The 13036-nt window shown below is 59.1% G+C and overlaps 1 protein-coding gene across 1 annotated transcript in view; it reads left to right on the top strand.

The window, feature by feature from the left end:
* cdk12 (cyclin dependent kinase 12) overlaps window positions 1–13036 on the top strand; it is a 74983-nt gene that overhangs the window by 2414 nt on the left and 59533 nt on the right.

Below are 13036 nucleotides of genomic sequence, written 5' to 3' on the forward strand. Positions count from 1 at the left end.
TTTTAACGGCGATGCCTGGTGCCTGGGATGGTAACGGCGATGCCTGGTGGCTGGGCCTGGTAACGGCGATGCCTGATGGTGCTGGGCCTGGTTAACGGCGAAGCCTGGTGCTGCGGCCTGGATTAACTGCGATTGCCTGCTGCTGGGCCTAGCGTTAACGCAGATGCCTGGTGCTGGTGCCTGGTTAACGGCGATGCCTGGTGCTGGGCTGGTTAACGGCGATGCCTGGTGCTGGGCCTGGTTAACGGCGATGCCTGGTGCTGGGCCTGGTTAACGGCGATGCCTGGTGCTGGGCCTGGTTAACGGCGATGCCTGGTGCTGGGCCTGGTTAACGGCGATGCCTGGTGCTGGGCCTGGTTAACGGCGATGCCTGGTGCTGGGCCTGGTTAACGGCGATGCCTGGTGCTGGGCCTGGTTAACGGCGATGCCTGGTGCTGGGCCTGGTTAACGGCGATGCCTGGTGCTGGGCCTGGTTAACGGCGATGCCTGGTGCTGGGCCTGGTTAACGGCGATGCCTGGTGCTGGGCCTGGTTAACGGCGATGCCTGGTGCTGGGCCTGGTTAACGGCGATGCCTGGTGCTGGGCCTGGTTAACGGCGATGCCTGGTGCTGGGCCTGGTTAACGGCGATGCCTGGTGCTGGGCCTGGTTAACGGCGATGCCTGGTGCTGGGCCTGGTTAACGGCGATGCCTGGTGCTGGGCCTGGTTAACGGCGATGCCTGGTGCTGGGCCTGGTTAACCGCGATGCCTGGTGCTGGGCCTGGTTAACGGCGATGCCTGGTGCTGGGCCTGGTTAACGGCGATCCTGCCTGGTGCTGGGCCTGGTTAACGGCGATGCCTGGTGCTGGGCCTGGTTAACGGCGATGCCTGGTGCTGGGCCTGGTTAACGCGATGCCTGGTGCTGGGCCTGGTTAACCGGCGATGCCTGGTGCTGGGCCTGGTTAACCGGCGATGCCTGGTGCTGGGCCTGGTTAACGGCGATGCCTGGTGCTGGGCCTGGTTAACCGGCGATGCCTGGTGCTGGGCCTGGTTAACCGCGATGCCTGGTGCTGGGCCTGGTTAACCGCGATGCCTGGTGCTGGGCCTGGTTAACGGCGATGCCTGGTGCTGGGCCTGGTTAACGGCGATGCCTGGTGCTGGGCCTGGTTAACGGCGATGCCTGGTGCTGGGCCTGGTTAACCGCGATGCCTGGTGCTGGGCCTGGTTAACCGCGATGCCTGGTGCTGGGCCTGGTTAACCGGCGATGCCTGGTGCTGGGCCTGGTTAACGGCGATGCCTGGTGCTGGGCCTGGTTAACGGCGATGCCTGGTGCTGGGCCTGGTTAACGGCGATGCCTGGTGCTGGGCCTGGTTAACGGCGATGCCTGGTGCTGGGCCTGGTTAACGGCGATGCCTGGTGCTGGGCCTGGTTAACGGCGATGCCTGGTGCTGGGCCTGGTTAACGGCGATGCCTGGTGCTGGGCCTGGTTAACGGCGATGCCTGGTGCTGGGCCTGGTTAACGGCGATGCCTGGTGCTGGTCCTGGTTAACGGCGATGCCTGGTGCTGGGCCTGGTTAACGGCGATGCCTGGTGCTGGGCCTGGTTAACGGCGATGCCTGGTGCTGGGCCTGGTTAACGGCGATGCCTGGTGCTGGGCCTGGTTAACGGCGATGCCTGGTGCTGGGCCTGGTTAACGGCGATGCCTGGTGCTGGGCCTGGTTAACGGCGATGCCTGGTGCTGGGCCTGGTTAACGGCGATGCCTGGTGCTGGGCCTGGTTAACGGCGATGCCTGGTGCTGGGCCTGGTTAACGGCGATGCCTGGTGCTGGGCCTGGTTAACCGCGATGCCTGGTGCTGGGCCTGGTTAACCGCGATGCCTGGTGCTGGGCCTGGTTAACCGCGATGCCTGGTGCTGGGCCTGGTTAACCGCGATGCCTGGTGCTGGGCCTGGTTAACGGCGATGCCTGGTGCTGGGCCTGGTTAACCGCGATGCCTGGTGCTGGGCCTTTTTAACCGCGATGCCTGGTGCAGGGCCTGGTTAACGGCGATGCCTGGTGCAGGGCCTGGTTAACGGCGATGCCTGGTGCAGGGCCTGGTTAACGGCGATGCCTGGTGCTGGGCCTGGTTAACGGCGATGCCTGGTGCTGGGCCTGGTTAACGGCGATGCCTGGTGCTGGGCCTGGTTAACGGCGATGCCTGTTGCTGGGCCTGGTTAACCGCGATGCCTGGTGCTGGGCCTGGTTAACCGCGATGCCTGGTGCTGGGCCTGGTTAACGGCGATGCCTGGTGCTGGGCCTGGTTAACCGCGATGCCTGGTGCTGGGCCTGGTTAACGGCGATGCCTGGTGCTGGGCCTGGTTAACGGCGATGCCTGGTGCTGGGTCTGGTTAACGGCGATGCCTGGTGCTGGGCCTGGTTAACCGTGATGCCTGGTGCTGGGCCTGGTTAACGGCGATGCCTGGTGCTGGGCCTGGTTAACGGCGATGCCTGGTGCTGGGCCTGGTTAACGGCGATGCCTGGTGCTGGGCCTGGTTAACGGCGATGCCTGGTGCTGGGCCTGGTTAACGGCGATGCCTGGTGCTGGGCCTGGTTAACGGCGATGCCTGGTGCTGGGCCTGGTTAACGGCGATGCCTGGTTCTGGGCCTGGTTAACGGCGATGCCTGGTGCTGGGTCTGGTTAACCGCGATGCCTGGTGCTGGGCCTGGTTAACCGCGATGCCTGGTGCTGGGCCTGGTTAACCGCGATGCCTGGTGCTGGGCCTGGTTAACCGCGATGCCTGGTGCTGGGCCTGGTTAACGGCGATGCCTGGTGCTGGGCCTGGTTAACCGCGATGCCTGGTGCTGGGCCTGGTTAACCGCGATGCCTGGTGCTGGGCCTGGTTAACCGCGATGCCTGGTGCTGGGCCTGGTTAACCGCGATGCCTGGTGCTGGGCCTGGTTAACCGCGATGCCTGGTGCTGGGCCTGGTTAACGGCGATGCCTGGTGCTGGGCCTGGTTAACGGCGATGCCTGGTGCTTGGCCTGGTTAACGGCGATGCCTGGTGCTGAGCCTGGTTAACGGCGATGCCTGGTGCTGGGCCTGGTTAACGGCGATGCCTGGTGCTGGGCCTGGTTAACGGCGATGCCTGGTGCTGGGCCTGGTTAACGGCGATGCCTGGTGCTGGGCCTGGTTAACGGCGATGCCTGGTGCTGGGCCTGGTTAACGGCGATGCCTGGTGCTGGGCCTGGTTAACGGCGATGCCTGGTGCTGGGCCTGGTTAACCGCGATGCCTGGTGCTGGGCCTGGTTAACGGCGATGCCTGGTGCTGGGCCTGGTTAACGGCGATGCCTGGTGCTGGGCCTGGTTAACCGCGATGCCTGGTGCTGGGCCTGGTTAACCGCGATGCCTGGTGCTGGGCCTGGTTAACGGCGATGCCTGGTTCTGGGCCTGGTTAACGGCGATGCCTGGTGCTGGGCCTGGTTAACCGCGATGCCTGGTGCTGGGCCTGGTTAACGGCGATGCCTGGTGCTGGGCCTGGTTAACGGCGAAGCCTGGTGCTGGGCCTGGTTAACGGCGATGCCTGGTGCTGGGCCTGGTTAACGGCGATGCCTGGTGTTGGGCCTGGTTAACCGCGATGCCTGGTGCTGGGCCTGGTTAACCGCGATGCCTGGTGCTGGGCCTGGTTAACGGCGATGCCTGGTGCTGGGCCTGGTTAACGGCGATGCCTGGTGCTGGGCCTGGTTAACGGCGATGCCTGGTGCTGGGCCTGGTTAACGGCGATGCCTGGTGCTGGCCTGGTTAACGGCGATGCCTGGTGCTGGGCCTGGTTAACGGCGATGCCTGGTGCTGGGCCTGGTTAACGGCGATGCCTGGTGCTGGGTTGGTTACCCAGGTTATGTCTGACACGTGTATTTGCAAGTGAGCTCCCTAATGTCAAGCATTCTTGTACCAATGAGAAGCACTGAAGCTGCCAGTATAAAGCAGCGTGCCTCGGGTTGGACTGGGCCTTAGCGACGGGTAATAATAAGATTAACGGCTGCTGTTCAATCCTGGCTTTAGATATTCAAAATGACTGATGTATGATGTGAAAATATTAGTGGGCCAGCCTCTGATATTAATGAAACGGTCACTGACTGCGATTGCCCGAGTCGAGCAACTGGTCCTTTCTGAAAACAGGTCCTGCCCCCTCTGAGGGAACAATCTGCACGAACCTGTCCATCACCACTGGTCTCCATCAGCTGACACGGGTTCATTTTGGTGCTTATGAATTTGTTCATTCTGAACTTTTGCACAGATTCAGCAGCAAGGGGACCAGGAGTGAGCAGAGGCACCTCCCTCCTCCCCACCCTCGAGCAGAGGCACCTCCCTCCTCCCCACCCTCGAGCAGAGGCACCTCCCTCCTCACCACCCTCGAGCAGAGGCACCTCCCTCCTCCCCACCCTCGAGCAGAGGCACCTCCCTCCTCCCCACCCTCGAGCAGAGGCACCTCCCTCCTCCCCACCCTCGAGCAGAGGCACCTCCCTCCTCCCCACCCTCGAGCAGATGCACCTCCCTCCTCACCACCCTCGAGCAGATGCACCTCCCTCCTCACCACCCTCGAGCAGATGCACCTCCCTCCTCACCACCCTCGAGCAGAGGCACCTCGCTCCTCACCACCCTCGAGCAGATGCACCTCCCTCCTCCCCACCCTCGAGCAGAGGCACCTCCCTCCTCCCCACCCTCGAGCAGATGCACCTCCCTCCTCACCACCCTCGAGCAGATGCACCTCCCTCCTCACCACCCTCGAGCAGATGCACCTCCCTCCTCACCACCCTCGAGCAGAGGCACCTCCCTCCTCACCACCCTCGAGCAGAGCACCTCCCTCCTCACCACCCTCGAGCAGATGCACCTCCCTCCTCACCACCCTCGAACAGATGCACCTCCCTCCCCACCACCCTCGAGCAGAGACACCTCCCTCCTCACCACCCTCGAGCAGAGGCACCTCCCTCTTCAACCACCCTCGAGCAGATGCACCTCCCTTCTCACCACCCTCGAGCAGATGCACCTCCCTCTCCTCCCCACCCTCGAGCAGAGGCACCTCCCTCCTCCCCACCCTCGAGCAGATGCACCTCCCTCCTCACCACCCTCGAGCAGATGCACCTCCCTCCTCACCACCCTCGAGCAGAGGCACCGCCCTCCTCACCACCCTCGAGCAGAGGCACCTCCCTCCTCACCACCCTCGAGCAGATGCACCTCCCTCCTCACCACCCTCGAGCAGATGCACCTCCCTCCTCACCACCCTCGAACAGATGCACCTCCCTCCTCACCACCCTCGAGCAGAAGCACCTCCCTCCTCACCACCCTCGAGCAGAGGCACCTCCCTCCTCACCACCCTCGAGCAGATGCACCTCCCTCCTCACCACCCTCGAACAGATGCACCTCCCTCCCCACCACCCTCGAGCAGAGAAACCTCCCTCCTCACCACCCTCGAGCAGAGGCACCTCCCTCCTCACCACCCTCGAGCAGATGCACCTCCCTCCTCACCACCCTCGAACAGATGCACCTCCCTCCCCACCACCCTCGAGCAGATGCACCTCCCTCCTCACCACCCTCGAACAGATGCACCTCCCTCCTCACCACCCTCGAGCAGATGCACCCCCCTCCCCCCCTCCCCTCCTGCCCCCCTCCCCTCCTGCCCCCCTCCCCTCCTGCCCACGTGCCCCCCTGCCCCGCTCCCCCCCCCCTGCCCCGCTCCCCCCCCCTGCCCCTGCTCCCCCCCCTGCCCCCGCTCCCCCCTGCCCCCGCTCCCCCCCCCCCTGCCCCCGCTCCCCCCCCCCTGCCCCCGCTCCCCCCTGCCCCCGCTCCCCCCCCCCTGCCCCCGCTCCCCCCCCCCCCTGCCCCCTCCTCCCCTCCCTGCCCCCCGCCCCCATCCCGGCCCCCGCCCCCGCCGCTCCTCCCAGCACTCCGAGATCTGGTGAAAAAGTGCCCGGTTCTGAAGGCAGGTGGAGGAGGGGGTTGTTGGAAGTTTCTGGGTAACTGACGGTAACAAGGCCGGGTCCTGACAGTGGGCCCTCGGGACAGTCAGAGATCGAACTCTTCCCCGAAACATCGTAAATTGGGGGTTGGATCGTATGGTGTGTGCGCCGTGTTACAGGATCGTGGGGGATTCCCTGTAACCGCGATGCCTGGTGCTGGGCCTGGTTAACGGCGATGCCTGGTGCTCTGGGCCTGGTTAACGGCGATGCCTGGTGCTGGCCTGGTTAACGGCGATGCCTGGTGCTGGGCCTGGTTAACCGCGATGCCTGGTGCTGGGCTGGTTAACGGCGATGCCTGGTGCTGGGCCTGGTTAACGGCGATGCCTGGTGCTGGGCCTGGTTAACGGCGATGCCTGGTGCTGGGCCTGGTTAACGGCGATGCCTGGTGCTGGGTCTGGTTAACGGCGATGCCTGGTGCTGGGTCTGGTTAACGGCGATGCCTGGTGCTGGGTCTGGTTAACGGCGATGCCTGGTGCTGGGTCTGGTTACGCGATGCCTGTGCTGGGCCTGGTTAACGGCGATGCCTGGTGCTGGGCCTGGTTAACCGCAATGCCTGGTGCTGGCTGGTTAACGGCGAGCCTGGTGCTGGGCCTGGGTTAACGGCGATGCCTGGTGCTGGGCCTGGCTAACGGCGATGCCTGGTGCTGGCCTGGTTAACCGCGATGCCTGGTGCTGGGCCTGGTTCACGGCGAAGCCTGGTGCTGGGCTCTGGTTAACGCGAAGCCTGGTGCTGGGCCTGGTTAACGGCGATGCCTGGTGCTGGGCCTGGTTAACGGCGATGCCTGGTGCTGGGCCTGGTTAACGGCGATGCCTGGTGCTGGGCCTGGTTAACGGCGATGCCTGGCTGGGCCTGTCGCGATGCTTCTGGTTAACGGCGATGCCTGGTGCTGGGCCTGGTTAACGGCGATGCCTGGTGCTGGGCCTGGTTAACGGCGATGCCTGGTGCTGGGCCTGGTTAACGGCGATGCCTGGTGCTGGGCCTGGTTAACGGCGATGCCTGGTGCTGGGCCTGGTTAACGGCGATGCCTGGTGCTGGCCTGGTTAACGGCGATGCCTGGTGCTGGGCCTGGTTAACGGCGATGCCTGGTGCTGGGCCTGGTTAACGGCGATGCCTGGTGCTGGGCCTGGTTAACGGCGATGCCTGGTGCTGGGCTGGTTAACGGCGATGCCTGGTGCTGGGCCTGGTTAACGGCGATGCCTGGTGCTGGGCCTGGTTAACGGCGATGCCTGGTGCTGGGCCTGGTTAACGGCGATGCCTGGTGCTGGGCCTGGTTAACGGCGATGCCTGGTGCTGGGCCTGGTTAACGGCGATGCCTGGTGCTGGGCCTGGTTAACGGCGATGCCTGGTGCTGGCCTGGTTAACGCGATGCTGGTGCTGGGCCTGGTTAACGGCGGTGCCTGGTGCTGGGCCTGGTTAACGGCGGTGCCTGGTGCTGGGCCTGGTTAACAGCGATGCCTGGTGCTGGGTTGGTTACCCAGGTTATGTCTGACACGTGTATTTACAAGTGAGCTCCCTAATGTCAAGCATTCTTGTACCAATGAGAAGCACTGAAGCTGCCAGTATAAAGCAGCGTGCCTCGGGTTGGACTGGGCCTTAGCGACGGGTAATAATAAGATTAACGGCTGCTGTTCAATCCTGGCTTTAGATATTCAAAATGACTGATGTATGGTGTGAAAATATTAGTGGGCCAGCCTCTGATATTAATGAAACGGTCTCTGACTGCGATTGCCGAGTCGAGCAACTGGTCCTTTCTGAAAACAGGTCCTGCCCCCTCTGAGGGAACAATCTGCACGAACCTGTCCATCACCACTGGTCTCCATCAGCTGACACGGGTTCATTTGGTGCTTATGAATTTGTTCATTCTGAACTTTTGCACAGATTCAGCAGCAAGGGGACCAGGAGTGAGCAGAGGCACCTCCCTCCTCCCCACCCTCGAGCAGAGGCACCTCCCTCTCCCCACCCTCGAGCAGATGCTCCTCCCTCCTCACCACCCTCGAGCAGATGCACCTCCCTCCTCACCACCCTCGAGCAGATGCACCTCCCTCCTCACCACCCTCGAGCAGAGGCACCTCCCTCCTCACCACCCTCGAGCAGATGCACCTCCCTCCTCCCACCCTCGAGCAGAGGCACCTCCCTCCTCCCCACCCTCGAGCAGATGCACCTCCCTCCTCCCCCACCCTCGAGCAGATGCACCTCCCTCCTCACCACCCTCGAGCAGATGCACCTCCCTCCTCACCACCCCTCGAGCAGAGGCACCTCCCTCCTCACCACCCCTCGAGCAGATGCACCTCCCTCCTCACCACCCTCGAGCAGATGCACCTCCCTCCTCACCCACCTCGAACAGATGCACCTCCCTCCTCACCACCCTCGAGCAGAGGCACCTCCCTCCTCACTACCCTCGAGCAGAGGCACCTCCCTCCTCACCACCCTCGAGCAGATGCACCTCCCTCCTCACCACCCTCGAACAGATGCACCTCCCTCCCCACCACCCTCGAGCAGAGACACCTCCCTCCTCACCACCCTCGAGCAGAGGCACCTCCTCTCTTCACCACCCTCGAGCAGATGCACCTCCCTCCTCACCACCCTCGAGCAGATGCACCTCCCTCCTCCCCACCCTCGAGCAGAGGCACTCCCTCCTCCCCACCCTCGAGCAGATGCACCTCCCTCCTCACCACCCTCGAGCAGATGCACCTCCCTCCTCACCACCCTCGAGCAGATGCACCTCCCTCCTCACACCCTCGAGCAGAGGCACCTCCCCTCCTCACCACCCTCGAGCAGATGCACCTCCCTCCTCACCACCCTCGAGCAGATGCACCTCCCTCCTCACCACCCTCGAACAGATGCACCTCCCTCCTCACCACCCTCGAGCAGAGGCACCTCCCTCCTCACTACCCTCGAGAAGAGGCACCTCCCTCCTCACCACCCTCGAGCAGATGCACCTCCCTCCTCACCACCCTCGAACAGATGCACCTCCCTCCCACACCACCCTCGAGCAGAGACACCTCCCTCTTCACCACCCTCGAGCAGAGGCACCTCCCTCTTCACCACCCTCGAGCAGATGCACCTCCCTCCTCACCACCCTCGAACAGATGCTCCTCCCTCCTCACACACCCTCGAGCAGATGCACCTCCCTCCTCACCACCCTCGAGCAGATGCACCTCCCTCCTCACCACCCTCGAGCAGATGCACCTCCCTGCTCACCACCCTCGAGCAGATGCACCTCCCTGCTCACCACCCTCGAGCAGATGCACCTCCCTCCTCACCACCCTCGAGCAGAGGCACCTCCCTCCTCACCACCCTCGAGCCAGAGGCACCTCCCTCCTCACCACCCTCGAGCAGATGATTCTGGATATCGGTTCTGAGGAAAGGTCAGGATTGTTTTCTTTGCAAAGCGGAAGTTTTGAGGTGGCCTGATTGAAGTTTAAGATTCTGAAGGGACTGACCAACCGATCCAGAAAAATTTTCCCTGTGGTGAAGGGTCCAAATCTCAGGGACACAAATTAAACTTCGGTAGGAGTGAGAAGGGGAGTCGGGGGAATTGTTTTCAGGCAAAGAATAATTAACTTGCATCGAATGTATAGCACTCAATCAGGCCATTCGGCCCATCTGGTCTATCCCAGTGTTTATGCTCCACATGAGCCTCCTCCCTCCCCTCTTCATCTCACCCTATCCCCCTATCCTTCTATTCCTTTCTCCCTCATGTGTTTATCGAGCTTCCCTTAAATGAATCTACACTATTCCCCTCAACTACTCCTTGTGGGAGCGAGTTCCACATTCTCACCACTCTCTGGGTAAAGAAGTTTCTCCTGAATTCCTCATTGGATATTTAGCGACTATCTTATATTTATGGCCCCTAGTTTTGGTCTCCCCCACAAGTGAAAACATTTTCTCTACGTCTACCCTGTCATTATCTTAAAGACCTCGATCAGGTCACCCTCTCCCTCCCCCCGCCTGTTCAATCTTTCCTGATAGGTATATCCTCTCAGTTCTGGTATCATCCTAGTAAATCTTTTTTGCACCTTCTCCAGTGCCTCTATATCCTTTTTATAATATGGAGACCAGGACTGTTCACTGTGTGGAACCAAGGTGCTAGGCAGGTTTAACATAACTTCTCTGCTTTTCAATTTTATCCCTCTAGAAATGAACTCCAGTTCTTTGTTTGATTTTTTTTATGGCCTGTGTCGCTACTTTTAGTGATTTGTGTATCTGTACCCCCAGATCCCTCTGCTGCTCTACCCCATTTAGACTCTTATTATCCAAGCAGTGTGTGGCCTCCTTATTCTTCCTACCAAAACACACCAACTCACACTTGTCTATATTGAAATTCATTTGCCAATTATACGCCCATTCTGTAAGTTTTATTAATGTCTTCCTGTATTTTGTCGCATTGTTTCCTCAGTATTAACTACACCCCCAATTTGGTCTCGTTTCGCAAATTTTGAAATTGTACTTCCGACTTCCGAGTCCAAATCATTTATGTAAATGGTGAACAACAGTGGTCCCAGCACCGATCCCTGTGGAACACCACTTCCCAACTTTTGCTAGTCTGAGTAGCTACCCTTAACCCCTACTCTCTGTTTTCTGTTTTGTAGCCAGCTTGCTATCAATTCTGCTACCTGACCCCTGACTCCACATACTCTGACCTTAGTCTTGAATCTACTATGCGGTACGTTTTCGAAGGCCTTTTGAAAATCCAAGTATACATTACATCTACTGCATTACCCTTGTCTACTCTTTCTGTTGCTTCTTCAAAGAATTCAGTGGTCAAGCATGGCCTTGCCTTTTCAAATCCACGCTGACTATTCTTTATTATATTTTCGTTCTCTAGGTGTTTTTCTATTACATCTTTGAGTAAAGATTCCATCATCTTTCCTACCATCGACGTTAAGCTAATTGGTCTATAGTTCCCTGGACTGCTTCGATCTCCCTTTTTAAATATAGGAATCACATTATAGAAATACAGGGGTACGGTAGCATAGTGGTTATGTTACAGGACTGATAATCCAGAGGCCTGGACTAATAATCCGGAGTCATGAGTTCAAATCCCGCCACGGCAGCTGGGGAATTTAAATTCAATTAATTAAATAAAATCTGCAATTTAAAAAAAACTAGTATCAGTAATGATGGCCATGAAACTACCGGATTGTCGTAAAAACCCATCTGGTTCACTAATGTCCTTTAGGGAAGGAAACCTGCCGTCCTTACCCGGTCTGGGCTACATGTGACTCCAGACCCACAGCAATGTGGTTGATTCTTAATTGCCCTCTGAAATGGCCTAGCAAGCCACTCAGTTGTAAAATCTCGCTAAAAAAAGTCAGAATAAGAATAAAACCGGACGAACCACCCGGCATCGGACCACTAGGCATCGGACACGACAAAGGCAAAACAAGCCCAGTCGACCCTGCAAAGTCCTCCTCACGAACATCTGGTGACTTGTGCAAAAATTGGGAGAGCTGTCCCACAGACTAGTCAAGCAACAGCCTGACATAGCCATACTCACAGAATCATACCTTTCAGCCAATGTCCCAGACTCTTCCATCACCATCCCTGGGTATGTCCTGTCCCACCGGCAGGACAGACCCACCAGAGGTGGCAGTACAGTGATATACAGTCAGGAGGGAGTGGCCCTGGGAGTCCTCAACATTGACTCTGGACCTCATGAAATCTCATGGCATCAGGTCAAACATGGGCAAGGTAACCGCCTTCTGATTACCACCTACCGCCCTCCCTCAGCTGATGAATCAGTCCTCCTCCATATTGAGCACCACTCGAGAGGAAGCACTGAGGGTAGCAAGGGCACAGAATGTACTCTGGGTGGGGGACTTCAATGTCCATCACCAAGAATGGCTCGGTAGCACCACTACTGACTGAGCTGGCCGACCTCTGAAGGACATAGCTGCCAGACTGGGCCTGCGGCAGGTGGTGAGCGAACCAACACGAGGGAAAAACCTACTTGACCTCGTCCTCACCAATCTACCTGTCGCAGATTCATCTGTTCATGACAGTATTGGTAGGAGTGACCACCGCACAGTCCTCGTGGAGATGAAATCCCATCTTCGCACTGAGGACACCATCCAACGTGTTGTGTGGCACTACCACCGTGCTAAATGGGATAGATCTAGCAGCTCAAAACTGGGCATCTATGAGGCACTGTGGGCCATCAGCAGCAGCAGAATTGTATTCCAGCACAATCTGTAACCTCATGGCCCGGCATATTCCTCACTCTACCGTTACCAACAAGCCAGGGGATCAACCCTGGTTCAATGAGGAGTGTAGACGAGCATGCCAGGAGCAGCACCTGGCGTACCAAAAAATGAGGTGCCAACCTGGTGAGGCTACAACTCAGGACTACATGCATGCTAAACGGCGGAAGCAACATGCTATAGACAGAGCTAAACGATTCCACAACCAACGGATCAGATCAAAGCTCTGCAGTCCTGCCACATCCAGTCGTGAATGGTGGTGGACAATTAAACAACTAACAGGAGGAGGAGGCTCTGTAACATCCCCATCCTCAATGATGGCGGAATCCAGCACGTGAGTGCAAAAGACAAGGCTGAAGCGTTTGCAACCATCTCCAGCCAGAAGTGCCGAGTGGATGATCCATCTCGGCCTCCTCTCGATATCCCCACCATCACAGAAGCCAGTCTTCAGCCGGTTCGATTCACTCCACATGATATCAAGAAACGGCTGACTGCACTGGATACATCAAAGGCTATGGGCCATGACAACATCCCAGCTGTAGTGCTGAAGACTTGTACTCCAGAACTAGCTGCGCCTCTAGCCAAACTGTTCCAGTACAGCTACAACACTGACATCTACCCGACAATGTGGAAAATTGCCCAGGTATGTCGTGTCCACAAAAAGCAGGAAGGTGTCGTCGACAGTGCTATCAAGTGGCACTTACTCACCAATAACCTGCTCACCGATGTTCAGTTTGGGTTCCGCCAGGACCACTCGGCTCCAGAGCTCATTACAGCCTTGGTCCAAACATGGACAAAAGAGCTGAATTCCAGAGGTGAGGTGAGAGTGACTGCCCTTGACATCAAGGCAGCATTTGACTG

This window comes from Heptranchias perlo, chromosome 30 (genome assembly GCF_035084215.1).
Source record: "Heptranchias perlo isolate sHepPer1 chromosome 30, sHepPer1.hap1, whole genome shotgun sequence".
NCBI classification, from domain to species: domain Eukaryota; kingdom Metazoa; phylum Chordata; class Chondrichthyes; order Hexanchiformes; family Hexanchidae; genus Heptranchias; species Heptranchias perlo.